At 39.1% G+C, this 17,177-nt stretch overlaps 1 protein-coding gene across 2 annotated transcripts in view; it reads left to right on the top strand.

The window, feature by feature from the left end:
• LOC117214410 (zinc finger homeobox protein 4-like) overlaps window positions 1-17,177 on the top strand; it is a 290,596-nt gene that overhangs the window by 186,217 nt on the left and 87,202 nt on the right. For both annotated transcript variants that reach the window (XM_033460508.1, XM_033460516.1), the window contains exon 6: window positions 2,163-2,251. The gene's annotated coding sequence lies outside the window, so the exon portion shown is untranslated. The remainder of the gene's footprint in view (window positions 1-2,162; window positions 2,252-17,177) is intronic.

The raw sequence follows: 17,177 nt of genomic DNA, 5'->3' as shown, positions 1-17,177 counted from the left end.
CGAGCTCGACCGCGCAAGATTTATCTCCGGCCAAGAAAAGGACGTTGATTTAAGATCACGGACTGTATTATAAAACGGCGCATGCTTTCTACCTTTACTGGCCCCCTTTTTTTCTCCCCCTTCTATCTCTCTCCCTTCGTTTCGTGCATTAATTGATCCATGGTGATTTATAAACACGACCAGATAATTACGATCGAACGTAGCCGCCGCAGAATTTTATCGTAACCGTCGCGTTGTTTCAAAGGATCTATCTATCGTTTGTCGCCGTGAAGAATCTTTGTTAACGATTTTTCAAACCAACAAGAACTGCTTTCACAACGTCAATCGCTTGCGTGATTTAGGCTGGTGAAGTTGTGCTCGCTCTTTTAAATCTGAACATTCCTTTTACCGTAAACCATCGGTTCGATTAAATTTGATTGTAGTCGATGAAAAGGATCGACAATGATTTTATTTTATCCTGTCAGTTGCGAAAATGAACTGTTCTTGCTCTTAAAGTAATTAGGAGGAATAGTTCAAAAGAATCGTATTTGAAGAATACAAGAAAGAAATATATCGCGTTTTCCAATTTTTGTACGTGAAACAATCTTAAAATTCAACGCGTTGCCAATCAATTCTGTATTATCGATGCTACCTTCGCGTATGAGCTTCATTTTAAAAAATCCCACCTCTTTGCATCAAATTTCCAATTGCCAAGAATTTCCAACTCGGAACAAGATTGAAATATTAATTTGATACAAAAATATTATGAATTCTCGTGCAACATACGATATCCTACAACATCTATAGACTTCGTAATATCCAGATTCTCTTGATATCAACAATTTCATAGATCCGAATGTAAGATCTCTCCATATTTCTGCTACGATACTTCCACACAGACGCTAAATCATAAAATTCTCATCTTCTACAACGCACGTTTTCTCGACCGAAGACCTTGGCTCGCAGTAACAGTCACCGCGCGATCTCACCCCCTGATCACTGTCGTGTTGAAGAATTTCGCAAAACTCGACTTGCAAATTCGCTTCGAAGCAGCAGCCAGCGGCGCATCGACCTCGTTCGATCGCGTCAATCTATCAAGACATTAGCCGGCGATTATTTTGTCCGATTACGTAGTCGGTCATTTATTCGCTGTCCACCGCTAATGGAAAACTATTCCGCCCCGCTTATTAACGATCGGAATGTCGTTAACAATAAGAAAAATTATCATCCACGGCAACGTGTTCTCCACGTATATACATGTATATGTAATGTACATAAGTGCATTAGTATATAGGCATTCAGACGCTCGACGGAATTGATATCGGTGCGAAATCATTACTGGCGCGCGCTGCATTGGCTGCAATTTGCGTAACGATAACAATCAGCTTTAAGTGGAACAATAGGCTGCCGTGACGGTAATTAGTGCCGCGTACTGTCTGGCGTGATGACAATTGCGCCAGCAGCGATGGTAAATAGTAACATTAATAACACTGGCCGATAGCGCGCAACCAACACCAGCGCTCACACAGCATCGCGTAGCTGTCGCGCGAACATAATGGACCGTTATTATTCTCTTCCGTTAAATATTTAAATTGAACGGGACGGCCGGTTGGATTCGATCGCGATCGTCAAGTGATTTTCAAAACGATCCCTCGCCGTTGTGTAATCGACGTTACCGTTCGGCGAACCGTGCTCCTCGCGTTTATCATCCCCTTCGACGCGACGTTGAAACGCGATGGCTCATGCCTATCCTGACTGTTGAACGATAAAATAAAAATTCCAAGCGGTTAGATACTTTTTAGTTGATTTTTCGTTGGATAGATTGGTATTGGAAGTAACAATTTGCTTTTGGAGTAAAGTTTCACGGTGTAGAGTCGTATAAGAAATTATTTATAATTTGGAATTACATATTTATCCGACATGGCTAAAAATTATAAAAGTTTATTGTACGTGATACTATGATTATCGATCAGAGATAGAAAGAAACGAAGTGTAACGCAATTGCAATTCTAGAAGTCAAAATGATTGTTCAACTAAGTTATTATAAAAGAAAAAAAAGTGCGGTAGACGTTGGTAGGTATCTAATGTAATGGAAATCTGGCGTGGCTTAATGCAAATACAAAGAAAGTACACTTTAAAATCTTATGGATGTTGGAATCGAATTTAAATCGATGTTGTTTCAGTTTCAGGTCATGCAAGCGAAAACGGCCCACTTCAATACCAAATTTAAAGTTTCTACTTTCCGTTAAACCAGCAACGCTACTGACCAAAGGTATTGTTTCATTTATCTACTTTCATCTAACCATAATTTCAAAACATTTAGTACTACCTATAGTATTAGTAACTTTAATTAGGTTGTGGTTAGTTAATTAGAGAAACTAGTTCCTTGAATTCTACCGCGCGCAATCATGGAGACGAAGAAACCATAAGATCCTAAATTTATTCTAAAATTGTGAACAAGTAAATGGAAAAGCTTTTAAACAATCTTCCAACGAAACTATATTATCCCATCGCTAAATCAACGACATTTTTCATTAAGAAACTTTGTCTTTGAAAGGGTAGAGAGAATCCGTGACGGAAATCTGAAAAAATTATAAAGAACACCATGCAAATTTGTCTACAAGAATTTCGCCAAAATCACATACTCGACGACTTCCACTTAAAATCTCGTTTCGTATTTCGCGTCACAAGATACAAACAACCTATCGTTTCTATATCACATTGGAAATAGAAAGATTTTCACCTCGAGAAAATTCAGAGCAACACGTCGCGTCGTCTCGACGCGAAACGCCCGCGAGATCGTTCCGGGACGTCGATCGTGGACAAACGAGAAACACCAGAAAGAAAGAAGAACAAAAAGAAAAAGAGAGAAAGAATATCCTGGAAAATTTTTCTCGCGTACCACGCGACGTAAGCCGGCCAGCCCGTGGACGGGCATTGAATATAGGGACAGAGACGAAACGTTCTCAAGGCGGCCCGACGACGCACGGTCGACCTTTATTGGAATATTTATGGCGGCTGGCTGTACGAGACGAATTTTTATCGATCCGTTCTGTTGCCGCACCGTCGATGCTAGGTTCGACTCTCTCGATCTCTCGGCCGACGGAAATCGCGATATTTATTCATAAGCCTCGGTTAGAAGGCGCGCGCGGATCGCGCGCATAATAAAACCCGCGTATTGCTCGGCCGGCTGTCACTGCTTCTACCCATCGCGTTCACGTTGATTTGAAGAACGTCCGACGTCTTGCTCTGGTTCCTCGTCCCTTCTTCGCGTTTACCATCCGTTCTTCCTTATCTTTTTCCCATTTCGTCTGTTGCGGTTAACACAACTTAGGCATAGTCGTATGCCTCCAGTCTTCATCAAGTATTCTTTAGTTTTCCTTTGTTTCTTTCCGTTTTGTCTTTTTTGGCTACGATAACTGGAATTGTTTATTACGCATGATAAGATTAGATTATTTTGTGACATTGTATTGAAGGGTTGATGTAATGGCAGCTGTGGAGGCTCGATCGTAATCGGAAGAAACGTTGTGTGAAGGAATGAATATTTCAACGAAAAAACCGATTGAACCGGTGTATTATGGGCTGAAAATATTTCTTCGTGTGACTTGAATGGTTCGTTGCTTTAATATAGATAGGAAATTGAATTTTTGTTTGTCGCGTTTGGACTGCACTGAACAAGAAAGTACTATACGCACGTGTTGTGCCACGTCAAAGCTATGAAACTTCTGCGTACAATCTTTCAATCGTATTCAACATATAATTCAGAGGTTATTCACATTTTTAATAATACCGACACATAGGTACTCGCAGGACCACTATAATTATATATTATTCCAAATCTCTTTTTTTGATGTGTATCTCGAATGAACAAATAATTGAAAGCCAAATAAATGGAACAGAATGACTCACGCATTCTGAATATTAACAAAAGGGCAAAGTGAAAATTGTTACAATTGTCACTAACATTAACGGACATTTGCGTAGTTTTTATTACATTTCCTGTTCCCCTTGTCGTTTACCAATTACAACACACACACATGCAATATCTATCTATATCATAAAATCAATATAATATTCTGCGCCGATATTTTCAAGAAAACAATGTCGTTTCATTTCAGTAAAATTTAAATACCGTAAATAATTAAAACACCCACACGTTAGGAATTTTTTTCTAGTATTCTAGTTATCTAGTTATAGTAAATCTAGTATTTAGTAATTTCTTCTCTAATCTAGTAATTTCTTCTTAAAACGACGCGCGGTAATTTGAACCACCTACCACAAAATAGGTTTTCGTTGTACGCTACCAATATGTTTTCCGGTGGCTTTGCCTCTCTCTTTCGCCGCTCCTTCGTTTCTTCCGCTCCTGGTTCGGAACCCACGGAGAACCGCCTACAAACTTATTACTCTGGCTCTCTCCGACGCTAGGTGTTATTAAAAATTAGGGAGTGGATTCTAGACACCGGTTGCAAGTCACCGGGGCTGAGTGACTGAGAGACGCGGCCCTGTAATTAAAAAATTACAGAGACGGCTGAGCCACCGGTTTGTTAGTTTTAACACGGCCCAAGGGAAGATGAGTGTGCGTTCCAGGGTGAAACGTGAGTTCCTTCGTTCATTCATGGCGCCACCAAATTAAGGAGTATTACGATCTTTCGTTTTATCTTTGCCATACCTGCTTTCCTTTCGTTTGTCGTCCATTAAGAAACTATTACTTATTTCCGCTTCTCTCGATAGTGTCTTTTTTTCTATTCTTTTAGCCGCGTTTCACATGGCTTTGAAGTTCAGGTATAATAACTTTACGAAAGATTCAGTAGTTTTCTATATTGGTTGAATTTCAAGATTCCCTCGAAGTTCTTCATTCTGTTACGTAATACAGAATTTGTAACATTTGCCAATTCGTTTTCTGAAGATCTACCTTTTTTGATAATAATTATTTTCGTATTCAGAAACGTTGAGTTTAGTAAAAAATTAAAGAACTTAATTCCTTCATCATGTAGCGGCACTCGACAGTAAATACTACCGCTCGACACGAAGTACGGCATGACGGCAGTAGCGCAGTGGTTAGCGCCTTAGGTTACGAACCTAAGGACCCGGGTTCGAATCCCAGCGACCCCGTAGTTTTTCGATTTTTCTTCTACGATTCTTAAATGAGAAGAAAATACAGCAGTACCCCAGCAGCGACATCTACACCCGCAACAGTACCACCCATCCCTATCTCAGCCAGCGGAACACCACCAGCGGAGTTTTTACACACAGCCCAGCAGTAGCGCACTATCACCATAAACTAATCACTTCCACTTCAAACTATCACTTACGCTACCACACTCAATCAGAATTTCATCTAATCGCTAAAGTGCACCGTTCGATCATTGAAGCGGATTGTTTAGAATATAGTACACAAATTCCGCCAAAACGTTCTCTCTCACATCTTCCAAATTTATCCAAACGAATGACGAGCCTAACAAAAAAGCACTGGTGTTGTCCACTCGCTTAAACGACTTTTCGTCCTGGTGACAGATGATATCATTTCTCCATTTCCGCTGCAAAATATGCTACAATATCTATAATATAACAGCACCGGGAAATAACATCTTTCACGTTCAACCTCCGAGCGAACGATGCATTAAGTAGCAGGAGGATTTTAAGCAGCCGTTTTCATCCTCGTGCGACATCAAAACCGTGTTTCCACTAGCCTCGTTGCCAGGCTAAATGCGGCGTTAAATATCCATCAGCTTCTCACTCTTAGCACACCAATTTGTCATCAATCAACGCACAGATCCTGTGAACTACTCCACAGAAATGCGACTCGTGTTTCCTATAAAGCCGGATTCACACGTTGATATCGAATCATCGCTTGTAAATGGTATTATTAATTAATTGTAAATATTGATAAAAAATTTATATTTTTATGAACATAGAACTAGAGAAATGAAACTTAGGCAGAAATTTCTTTCATCTACTATACATCGTAGAAGATATTATATTTTGTACGCGTTCTATAATTTTGTATGTTAAATGCACTCGGCGAATATTTGTGCTTTTAAATTTTTTCTAAATTGAAGTGATAAAAGTAGACGATAAAAGTATAGATGCACGATCTATCGATCATTATTTCTATGGAATCGATAAAATGTAAATCGAGATTATTTGTAAAATTTATCGCAAAATATTAAAATTAAATATTTTTACGAATCTAGCCGAACTAAACTTACAATTTTCACCACCTGATTTAATAATTTGTCTTAATAATTTCTTGTCAACTGACGAATATTCGAAACTCCTGAAATGTCGCTCGAATCCGATTGAACAGAAATACGGTTGAAACTAAAGCAAAATAATACGCGAAGTGGAAAAGAAACGCAACGGGTGAGGGAAGAGAAAAGAAATGGGGACGAACAAAAGAGGTGCAGAAAGAAACTCCCACACGCGTAGCGTCCTCGCGGCCGAGAAGAAAGGGAAGAAACTCGCAGGTAGACCTTCTGCCAATCCCTTCGTCTTATCCACGATACTTTAATATCGGATATGGCAATAAATTACGTATCGACGTAAAAGCGGCTTCTCTGGCCCCGTCCTCTGGCAGCACGGCACGAAAACCTCCTCCTCTTGTGCCCTCCTGTGTCCCAGTCCTCGAACGTGCTTTCTTCTCCTTCCTCTCTCTCTCTCTCTCTCTCTCTCACTCACTCTCTTTCTCTCCATTCCATTCTCTCCTGTTCTGTTTTCCACCCCCCTCTTACGTTCTATCTCGTTCTATCTCGATGTACACGTGAACAGACGGGGTAATATAATCACACTTAATGACACTCGATACGAACATGTAACATCGGCATTGCACGAGATACCGGGACGATAAGGGACGTGTTTTTCGGGACACAAGGCGCTCGTAAGTCCCGGCGTTACATAGGGACCGGGACACCGCGCCGGTTCTGCACTGTATTTATGCATTGCGCGGTGGCTAATCTGGCCGGGCTTGAACCGTCGTTTAATTTAAAGTTCGCCCGGCATTCGTAATATTTAGTGCTCGAGGATATCGTTCGACAACCAGACAGACACCACAAGTCGTTCTTGACCTGTGGAATTTGCGACTGGCTCTGAGAGAGGCGCTGGAGGCTTTTGAGTGCGTATGGGCGCTACGTTGAGAGTGATTGGTCAGTGGAAAGGGTTGCGAGTTCTAGTTAAATAATTTTATATTATTACCCGGATGTTTAGATGGGATTTAGAAATGATTTTTATGCGAAGACTAGTTATTGGAAATTAATTAGTCTTATTATAAAATTGTACCATTCATTTGTTATCTTCGTCAATAATATTTCATTAGTTTGGAGAACGTTGTATAAAAAGATTTCGTTTGTCTATTAATTTATTCGGAAAAACGATCTCTATGTAGCTGGCGATCTGTCTTATTATTATTTCTCAAAGAACGTCTGTCCTACAACGAATTGTGAACATCGAATGATGAAATTCATCTGGTAAGCTTAAAGCCGACCAAATAACAATATGATCTAATTACTTCATACTATAAAAGCCGAGACATCGATCTACTGTCTCTTACATAAAAATTTCACAAATGTAAACGCTATAGTTTAACAAGGATAGAAAGAAAATTCTGGTCGTACTATAAACGTCATCTTAAAAATGTACAAAAATAAAAAGATACATAATCTGAAATAGATTTGAAATTTAACGCAATACACGCTACATTTTGGCTGACAAAATTCATCAAATACACTGTATTAACAAAAGTTCACAAATCACTAAAAAACATTCGTCACATAAATCTCAATTCACTCGTTTGATTAATTTCAATTAATCGTTGAAATTTCCTCCTTTCAGATACAAATATAACAATTTTGTCGTAGCTATCGCGATCCACCCATACCGAGCCGCCATCTAAATCAACGTACAAAGACGCGGCATGCGGATAGTTATGTGCAAAGCAGAAATACACACGATTCTCTATATTAGCATTTAGTAATTACCTTATCTAGTTGATCGGCCTGTAGTACAGCGTATCGAGCTTGTATCTCCGTTACGTCCTTCGCGCCTTCGTGGCACGCGAGCGATTATCGATGCACCGCTACGTTCATCACGAACGTTTCTGGCTCGGGGAATCACCGTCTACATGCCTCTTCTTCTTCCCTTTACCTCGCGCTCCTTCTTCCATTCGAACGAAATTTCTCCATTATTAGATGGAACGTTCACCTTATCGATCAATCTCTCCTTACTACGTACCGTAAGTTTTCTCTTTTCTTTTCCGTTCTTCCGTTTTGTTTTTCGTCTGGATTTCTTGCACGTCTATGGTTATGTCTAGTTGGACACGTGTATACTTGCCGGATGAAATGTAGCGAGACGCTAGAAGCACGCTTGGATATAAGTGGCGGTACCTTTGACGATATGAACGATAGGATGTGAGGTTTTCGTTACATTTTGCTGGATTAGATTAAATTTTGCCTCGTGCAAATTGGATAAAGTGGTGCTACTTGAGGAATACACGGAAGGATTGAATTCTTCAGTATGCAAGAAATTCGCTGTATTTTTGTTGCAATTCTTCCTTTGATGTAGAGAAACAAGTATAATATGTACATGCTCCATAAAAGTATTATTTGAACAAATTTCATGTTGTTTAGAACCTATGAATTTCGATTATTTTCAATAGTTTCACAGTTATGCTTTCTGTGTGCAGAGATACGTTAGAATTCGATCGGGATTCAAATTTACTCCAAATTTAATAGACAAATTATTGTCTTAAATACTTCCCGAGTTTGTGCTATACAAATAAGAAGATACATAAATAATTTATTTTTCTAGATAGACTTTTCAAAGCACTATTTCGTAGTTTTGTGGAAAATATATTTTCCTACGTCCAAAATATCTTTTGAACCTATTGCGCGTATAATATGAATATAACGGGTTCAAATCACTGAGTTATATCGCAACTTATAGTCGTAACTTTTACGGGTAGGTACATATAGTCACGAAGGACGCTTTTTTAAATCACTTTCTCTTTCGTCTCGGTCTGATCGTATTCGAAGCGCCTTCGAGCATTGTCTTTCTTTTTGCTACCTCTCTATCCTCTTTGTTCTTATTTTTTCAGCTTCGCTTTTTTTCGCCAGAACCATGAGAAATCCTAGATTGGAAACAAATTCTGCATCGTTAATGATGACATAGAAGCAAAACGTTTCTTTTTTCTGCTTTCTTCTGTATGCATCTTTGCTTTCTCTGAAGTAATTCTATTTTACTGCATCGCTTACCTGCCAGCCAGATATTCACAAACCGTTCCGGAACCACACGATTCCGTCCCAAAGCTAGAGTTCTTCTGGTCAGTTTTATTTCCTAAACTCCTACATATGTTCTTCTGTTTGCATCAATAGACGTTACAGATTTAAACAACTTTGAATGAGGCGTTTAAAAGGATCAATTAGTTTGAAACAATTCACATTAATTAGGTAGTTAGTAATACTTAACACTAGGTTTACGGGCGTTTCGTATATACCTATCTCTACGAGCTCTCGTCAAATTGACGGGTAAACGAAAATTTTTCTATGAAAGATCGATTTATTCAAATTAAGTCTGAAAGGACCAATATTAAGCTTCGCGTTTAAATAAATTATTAATAAATAGTCTTTTTTTTAAATTATCATTAAAAAAATAACAATAACATTAACACTGGGTTCAAATGATTAATTTACGATGCAAAACGGTTAAAATTGGTGCTGTGATTTTTTAAATTCGTCAAATTGACGGGTCTCGTAAACCTAGTGTTAGGCTTGGGTTTTATGCAGTAGAAGAAAGATAAATGGCATTGTTCGGTTTCAATCGGATAGACATAGAATTAAGTGGTTTGGAGAAGTGATTAGTATAATATTCATATTTCTCTATGGTTAACTGGATTCTCGTTGGAAACTTACCTAGTCAATAAAGTTATTACCTACCTACGATACGTACCTACGATACGTACGACCGTGCCTACGATAAATTTTACTATGATTTTAAAATTCATAACACTTAGCTCAATTTTTTTCTACGCCTTTCATTGTTTTTCGCTTTTCTTCTCTCTTTTTTTTTTTTTTTTTGCTTGTACCTAACTACTTGTTTCTATAAAAACCATTCGGTCCATCGCATTAAAAATCCATTCTCACGAAAGTTTGAAAAACGAAACGCTCAAAGACCAACGTATCGAAGTTTCAGCTGCATATCGTGACACATGGGGACCAGTGACGTCACCGGGCTTTCGTTTTATCACAACTTACGAACGGGGACTTGCGGAAGGTCAGGGCTATTCTCCCGACCCCGAAACGATTTCATCGTGTGTATGTGCCGTGACCACGCATGGCCGTGGCAAGAATCGCTGTCGACTATGTTGGAGATGCGCGTATATACGTAACCACACACAGGCACACATATATACACACAAGTATGCACACACATCGGCCTCGTGCACACGTGAGTAATCGTATCGCGTGTGTGCAAACGTGTACACGGTCGGTATATGTGATGTGCACCTAAGCACATAAGTATAGCCATAACCGGCAACTTCGTGAATGGAGGAGCGACGGACGATCAATGCCCCCTTACGTTTATCTACCGCTTTTATGTGCGTTTCACTGGCCACCGCGTCGTGCAGTCAGCTCCACGTTTCTGAACACGTATCCGTGGCCATTGATGTGGCCACCAAATCGCCACGCAAAACCAACGCGTTCCTGATCTAGTTTTCATCACGAGAGATCGATGGTTCACGGCGTTTCTTCTCGTAGAAACAAATTGACGTTGCGTCGCGTGAGTCAAGAGAACGACATCGACGCGTGTTTGAAAAATTAAATTATTAGATGCCAGAGTGGGAATGAAAATCTTCGTCGAGGATTATTGCGACTTTATTAATTATATTTTGAAGACTTCATTTGTGTCGATTGCACTCTAGATTTCATTCTCTCGCGAATGTTTAGAAAATTACTATAATTAAATACACCGGAAGATGATAGAGGAGATAAGACTACACATAAAGTAGTGTCTGGTTTTTATTACTATAATAAAGTGAGTTACGTATTATTTAGTTATTACAATTAAGTATCAAGTTAAAGTAACAATTAAGCAGGCAATCGTGATAATGTATTACTCTAATATGAGAAAATTGAAAACGTACTATCTTTGTACTAATTTTAAATCTTTGACAAGTATCTCGAATATATCAAACTTGGTATAATGAGAGAAAGAGAAGAAAACGGTCGTCTCTCGTTGCGAGAAACAATTCTCATCCCCTGATCGAAGTCTTCAACCCCCTTCAACCGAAGAAGAGATACAAACCCGTCTTTACCCGTTTGAGTTTCTGTCACGTTCTTCGTTCCCTCTTCTTTTGTCCCGTCACACATGCACGCACGACGGTGGCCACCTCGCGAGCTGGCCGCAGAAATGCAAATAGCGAATTGTTCGCGGACCGCTCGCTTTCAATGTCCGCGCTCGAGGTGTTATTCTTGTCCGTGAATTACCCTCGAACGCCTCGCACGGATACTCCTCGAATTTGCATACCGACCGTGAAACTGGAAATCATTCCACTGCACGCCGGCTCGTATTCCCGATGTCTGTCATTAGCCTGGTAAAGATCACTGAAAAGAATCGACTTTCGTGTTTGAAAAGCAAGATCGGTAACATTAGTTGTTATTCAGGTTCGATCCCTGGTTTTAATTTCAACGATTACACCCTTTGTCGACTTTTTAACGTAGAAGAATCAGATTTTTTCCCGCCAACTCGGGCAATTCGGGATTTCAAAGTAATTATAAACCTTGGATGCAAATCTGTTAGAGGGAAAAATTGCACTATTTTAGGAGATACATAAAATCACGAGATTTTTTCAAAATCTTCTTTTTACTGTCATTAAGATCGTTGAAATTTCTTAAATAGCATCGTGTATTTTTAATTTCATTGCATTATAATTAATCTCCTACTGACAAGACAAATTCATTAATCTAATAAATATATTATAAGATCGAAATAAAATATGTTTAACCTTAGAGAATTTCGATGTGGAATTCTTAGTACTTAGGTTCTAAAATAATTGTATTTTACTGTATTCTTTTTTCGGTAAATAATTTATGATAAAATGAAACGTATCATAAACAACATATGACTAAGCGTTTTATCGCTCCACAAAATTTTTCAGTGAAAAATAAGCCTAAATACCTAGTATCTTAGAGCAATAAGTGTTTGAAGTTAAATAACGTCCCCAATGACTACCCGCCCCCTCCCTTAAATTACAAACGAACAAAACTCGTTGAGATTAAGCAACAATTAAGAAAACCACATTTCCCAACAGTAACGATTTGTTGATTTAATTGATTTCACTCAGACATCCGATGGAGGGCAAACTTTCACCTGTCAACGGAGCTCGTACCTTGTTTGGCAAACAATTTTACGAGAGATACGTTTCGACGGTGCGAGTAATAGACACGTCGCCGTTTCCTTTTTATTCGTCGCTTCTCGCACCACAGCCTTACGGAGAATAAAAGAAGGGGTAAAAGTCCGATCAGGTGTACGACGATTTAATGCCGCGACGTGCATCGAGCGTAAGATAATAATGGTTCGAAGGAACGTGTACGTATAGTTAGACTGGCGCTCGGTGTAATCCTGTTTACAGATCGAACACATAAACTATAATAGTGCACGATCAGCCGCGTGTTCAGCTGTGCACGTCCACGGATTTCATAAAGAGGAGATATTAAACGCGGTATAGTAGCTTCCATGACAAGCGAGATCGTAAAATCGACCAAGTGTCGAAATTTGCATGTTTCAGCGTTCGGATGAATCAAAAAAGGCCACGGGCAGAACATAAGAATTTAATATCTGGGCAGTCGGACGAATTTTTATACGTCTTATCCATATTCTTGCTTGTTAGAATTTATTTTTTTAAGTTTATCGTTACACGTCATCCACTCATCGTGCATAAATTTTAGTTTGTTAATTCTTGTTTGATTAAATTGATGCAAGTAACTGAAAAATTATGTGGAACGTTGGAGTGAACGGTATTGAAAAAAAATTTAGCACTTCGTTGGTACATTTTTCATTTTGAATAGAATTATCTGAAATATTTCTTTAACTTGTTATTTCCTTGTTATTTATTTCGAAATTTATAATTATAATTATTAATGAAGTTATAATTATTTCGAAATTTTCCTCTGGTCTCTAATGGTTTAATTTCAAACGTAAAGCGCGGTATGAAACATAAAAGATTCGTCTTGTTCACGAAATATTTTGAATCACTTGCCCACGTTATAGGTACATCTCAAGCCCCTTCGTTGTACGAATAAATCCAGCATCGATATTACACATATCGATTTTTGATGTTCAATCAAGCTTTAACAAAATTGGAAGTCTCAAGGAACACTTTTCAGTATTAAAACAAAAGCGTGTACAACTAGAATTGTCGTTGCAATCCAACACTTCCTCGACAACACTGCCGTTGTTCCTTCCTTCAAACTTTTACAAAAAATATCCAAAATCGTACATTACCTGCATCTGATCCCTACCGTCAATAACCTTGAAAAAATTCGAAAAAAAACGGGCAAGATAGCTCGTGATCTGGTCTGTAGTTTCTCGGAAACGAACCATACCGACCAACTTGCACTTCGGTGAACCGTTGAAATGTGTTAGCACGTGTTCCATCCGAAGATGCGAAGGTCAGAGGAAATCCGTGCGGGACTAATCTACGTTAATTGTGGATGAGACACTATTAACAAAGATAATAAATAACCCGGAGGACGCGTAGTGACCATGAAGCGCATGACAGGAACTCCTGTACCTAAGTCTGCCGTGAGGATCTCAAAGGAATTAGGATTACACGCCTGAAAATAATGACACTGTATGAGGCATCTCTCTGCATACGATTGCATCCATTCGTAGACTATTCGTGATGGGACAATGGTCAACCGGTGGCGGGTGATTCATTGTTACTATAGTTTTACCGACAATATTCGAGCATTTACGGTCATCCATGACGAAGCAGGTGCTACGCGTTCTTCTAACATCCTATTGGGGGTCGTCCAATAATGAAGGGCCCTCGTTTTTCTACGCTTTCTGTTTGGTCGTTGCATCCCTCTTTCCGCTTTCCTAATCCCGGTACGATCGTCGAGCTGACCAATGTCATTCGACGATGAGCCTCACGGTTAACAGGTTGCTGGAACCTGTCTACGTGACCTTGATCCTCGAATTTCTCTCTTGGCACCGCGATTCGAAAACACGATTGTTCGTTGATATCGTATCGACTCGAGATAGAGGGTTGTTTAGCGAGAAAGGGAAGTTGGTATTAGCATCGAATACAGAACGGTCAAGTGGTAGGTGTCCTTGTGGATTTATATTTAGGATTTATTTCTTTCATAATGTCTCTGTTAATTTTTGTAATCGACGCTTCTTATGATCTTCAATGAGAGTCGCGTTACATAATACGATACAGATGTGGCCATTTTTATCGAGTTAAAGGAACAAGAGTACAAGTAATTTCAAAGATAAGGAAATATCAAAATAATACCTCTTCTTCATAAAATGCCTACTAATCGTATCGACTAGAACATTTTTCTAACTTATGATTGATTCGTACAGAGAATGTTATCGCTTAAATGGAATTACTCGCTTAACATTTTATCAACATGCGTGGAAACAAGAGTAAAATAATCGCTTCTGCTTCTCCAACGTAATATCACGTATCGGAGAATATATGAAACGTATTTTGATTTTATAGAAAAATGCATCGCATCATATCCGATCGATGATCCTTACGATGCAAGAACGATCTCATCAAATCCTCCAACTTGACGATCCAATCATCCATAGTCCTGTTGTTTCTATCCGTTAGCGTGATCTTCGCTGGCAGAGTAACGCTCTCTACGTCCTCTCTCCCCTTTCTTCTTGTTCCCTTCCGCCGGCATGGTAATCGCGGGTCGAACAGTTCCCGGTTCCCATAGTTTCGTGCTTAGATAGTTTTTCGGACGATGCGGTTAGTCATTAAGTCTTGACGTAAACGCACCATTCGAGGACGTCCCGGCACTCCGATCGTCTGACGGCGTCCTTTTTCTCCTTCTCCGATTGCTGAGCAGAGGAAAGAGGGACACGCCGAGCACTCTCTAATTGCGACTAATTTCGTTAATTACCGTAGAAGCAGCGCGCGGCAGAGGCCACTAATTCGGGGGTCCTACATTGTGTCTAGACTTTAAACTACATTCGCGTATCCTGCCGGCTGCTCGACGCCGATCCCCCCATTCTTTTCATCCTCCTTTCCGTTTCTATCTCCCTCAATTATCCTCCGCTACTTCTCAACGTCCCCTTCCATATTTGTCTCACGGTTTTTCTTCGTTCTATTAGGATATAATAAAATAGGATTATTCGAGTCACCAAAGCTTCCGCATCTTGCAATTCGATCTTGAACTTTGTACACGATAATAAGACTTGTTGCGTATTATGAAACATCATTAGCGTGTAATGTACCTAATCGCGTGTACTTCTCCAATACGTATTAACCAAAGAATAAGAAAATGTCGTGCGGTTTAGATCGAGCAAGAAAAAATATCAAATATGAGAAAATGATTGAAATGTCCTTATGGTAAGATTATTTGACTCAGCGAGAAGGTATTACGTTAATAAGTAACGAATATACACAGGTTACTGAATTATGAGAATTACAATTAAGAACGTTAATGTTTATTAATAATTAATGGTTATTAAGAATATTAACTATCCTTCTAGGAAGTTATATCTTCGCAGAAAACTATAGTTGTAGAATTTAGTAGTTTTACAATTCTCTACCATGATACGTTTACACAATTTGACTATGTACGATGAATTTTTTATAACGCGGAACGCTATCTTATGAAAAAAAACAGTGAACTATCTTATAACATTATGATTCTCAGCCGTTTGGAAATGCGTATAATTTTTCAAAGGATTTAACTTCCGATGTTTCCCAAGGAGGAAAGTTGTTTGCAATAGTTATTTTTGTAGTTGGATATGTGGATGAGGAGGCTGTGAGAGGAGAGGAAAGAGAAAGCGCGAACAACGAGTTATGGCATCCTGGAAATGAACTTGTCGGACCGCTCTGATTCTTATTGGAATTCTACTCCCCGCGTGGCTATTATTTCCTTCGAATTGACTTTTGCCCGATGATGGAGGAAACGGAAAACGGAAATTGGTAAATGTGTTTTGCGAGCGATGCTAATTGAAGTTGGATAAACATACAATGGATTTGTTAATCTGGAATGCTTCTAACGATATTCCAATACATTCGATGAATTTCAAATCAATTTTATCTTATTAAGCATTTAATTGAGCAGTCGATTTTAAAGCAACGAATTCAAACTAAAAACACCGATCGCGATAACGCACAAGAAATATTAATTACAATTAATCAATTGGCATATCTCTAATGTAAAATACATCACCTAACTTTGTTTATATAGAAAACACCATAACAATAGACGAAGCCGAAACTTCAAACAATACCACAATCATCATATTTAAACTAACCATTATACAAATCTTCACAACCCTATATTACCTTCATCATTGCTCGCTATTGTTCTATTAAGAAGATACGAATCGTAAGACAAATAATCTTACGAAATCTCCACCTCGATTACTTATCTCGTGATGGTTTTTCATGTAGCAGCACCAGCAACAACACAGTCGAACGATCAGGTAGATGGAAAAGAAGGAGGATTGTCGTAAGAGGAATGAAAGGCTTACAGAGAAAAGAGAGGAGGAATGGATGTCCTGAGAACGAAAAAATACTCTGGCTGGTTCTAGACAAAGAGATGAAATCTTTCCATGTTCGCAGCTCTCAGCTGCGAGGACGTAAGAAAAATATTTTGCTTTGAATACCGATGGCTAACACCTGCTGGTATCGCCAAGTCCATTCTATCACCAGGTCCAGCGACTACCTGACAAGCACAATTAAGGCGACTCTTTTGCCGAATTTCTCTTTTCTTTTTTCTTCTCGTTTTCTTGTTTCCTTTCGTAGGTCGTAGACCGTTGTCTCTTGAAACATCAGGATCATCTTCATAACCGTGAACACATAGATTCCGAGAAACAACGGAGACAATAGAATGAATCATGCTGCGCGATTCTCTACCGTTGCTCGATTGTTGTCCAGATTTAACACAGATTTAGTGGGGGAAGAAGTTTCTCGAACTTGAGCGACTTGACAAGATAGCGTCTCTCGACGGCAA

Source organism: Bombus bifarius, unplaced genomic scaffold (genome assembly GCF_011952205.1).
Source record: "Bombus bifarius isolate JDL3187 unplaced genomic scaffold, Bbif_JDL3187 scf7180000007970, whole genome shotgun sequence".
NCBI classification, from domain to species: Eukaryota; Metazoa; Arthropoda; class Insecta; order Hymenoptera; family Apidae; genus Bombus; species Bombus bifarius.
The sequence above is the reverse complement of the archived record's forward strand: the minus strand, read 5'-3'. Positions and strand labels throughout refer to the sequence as shown.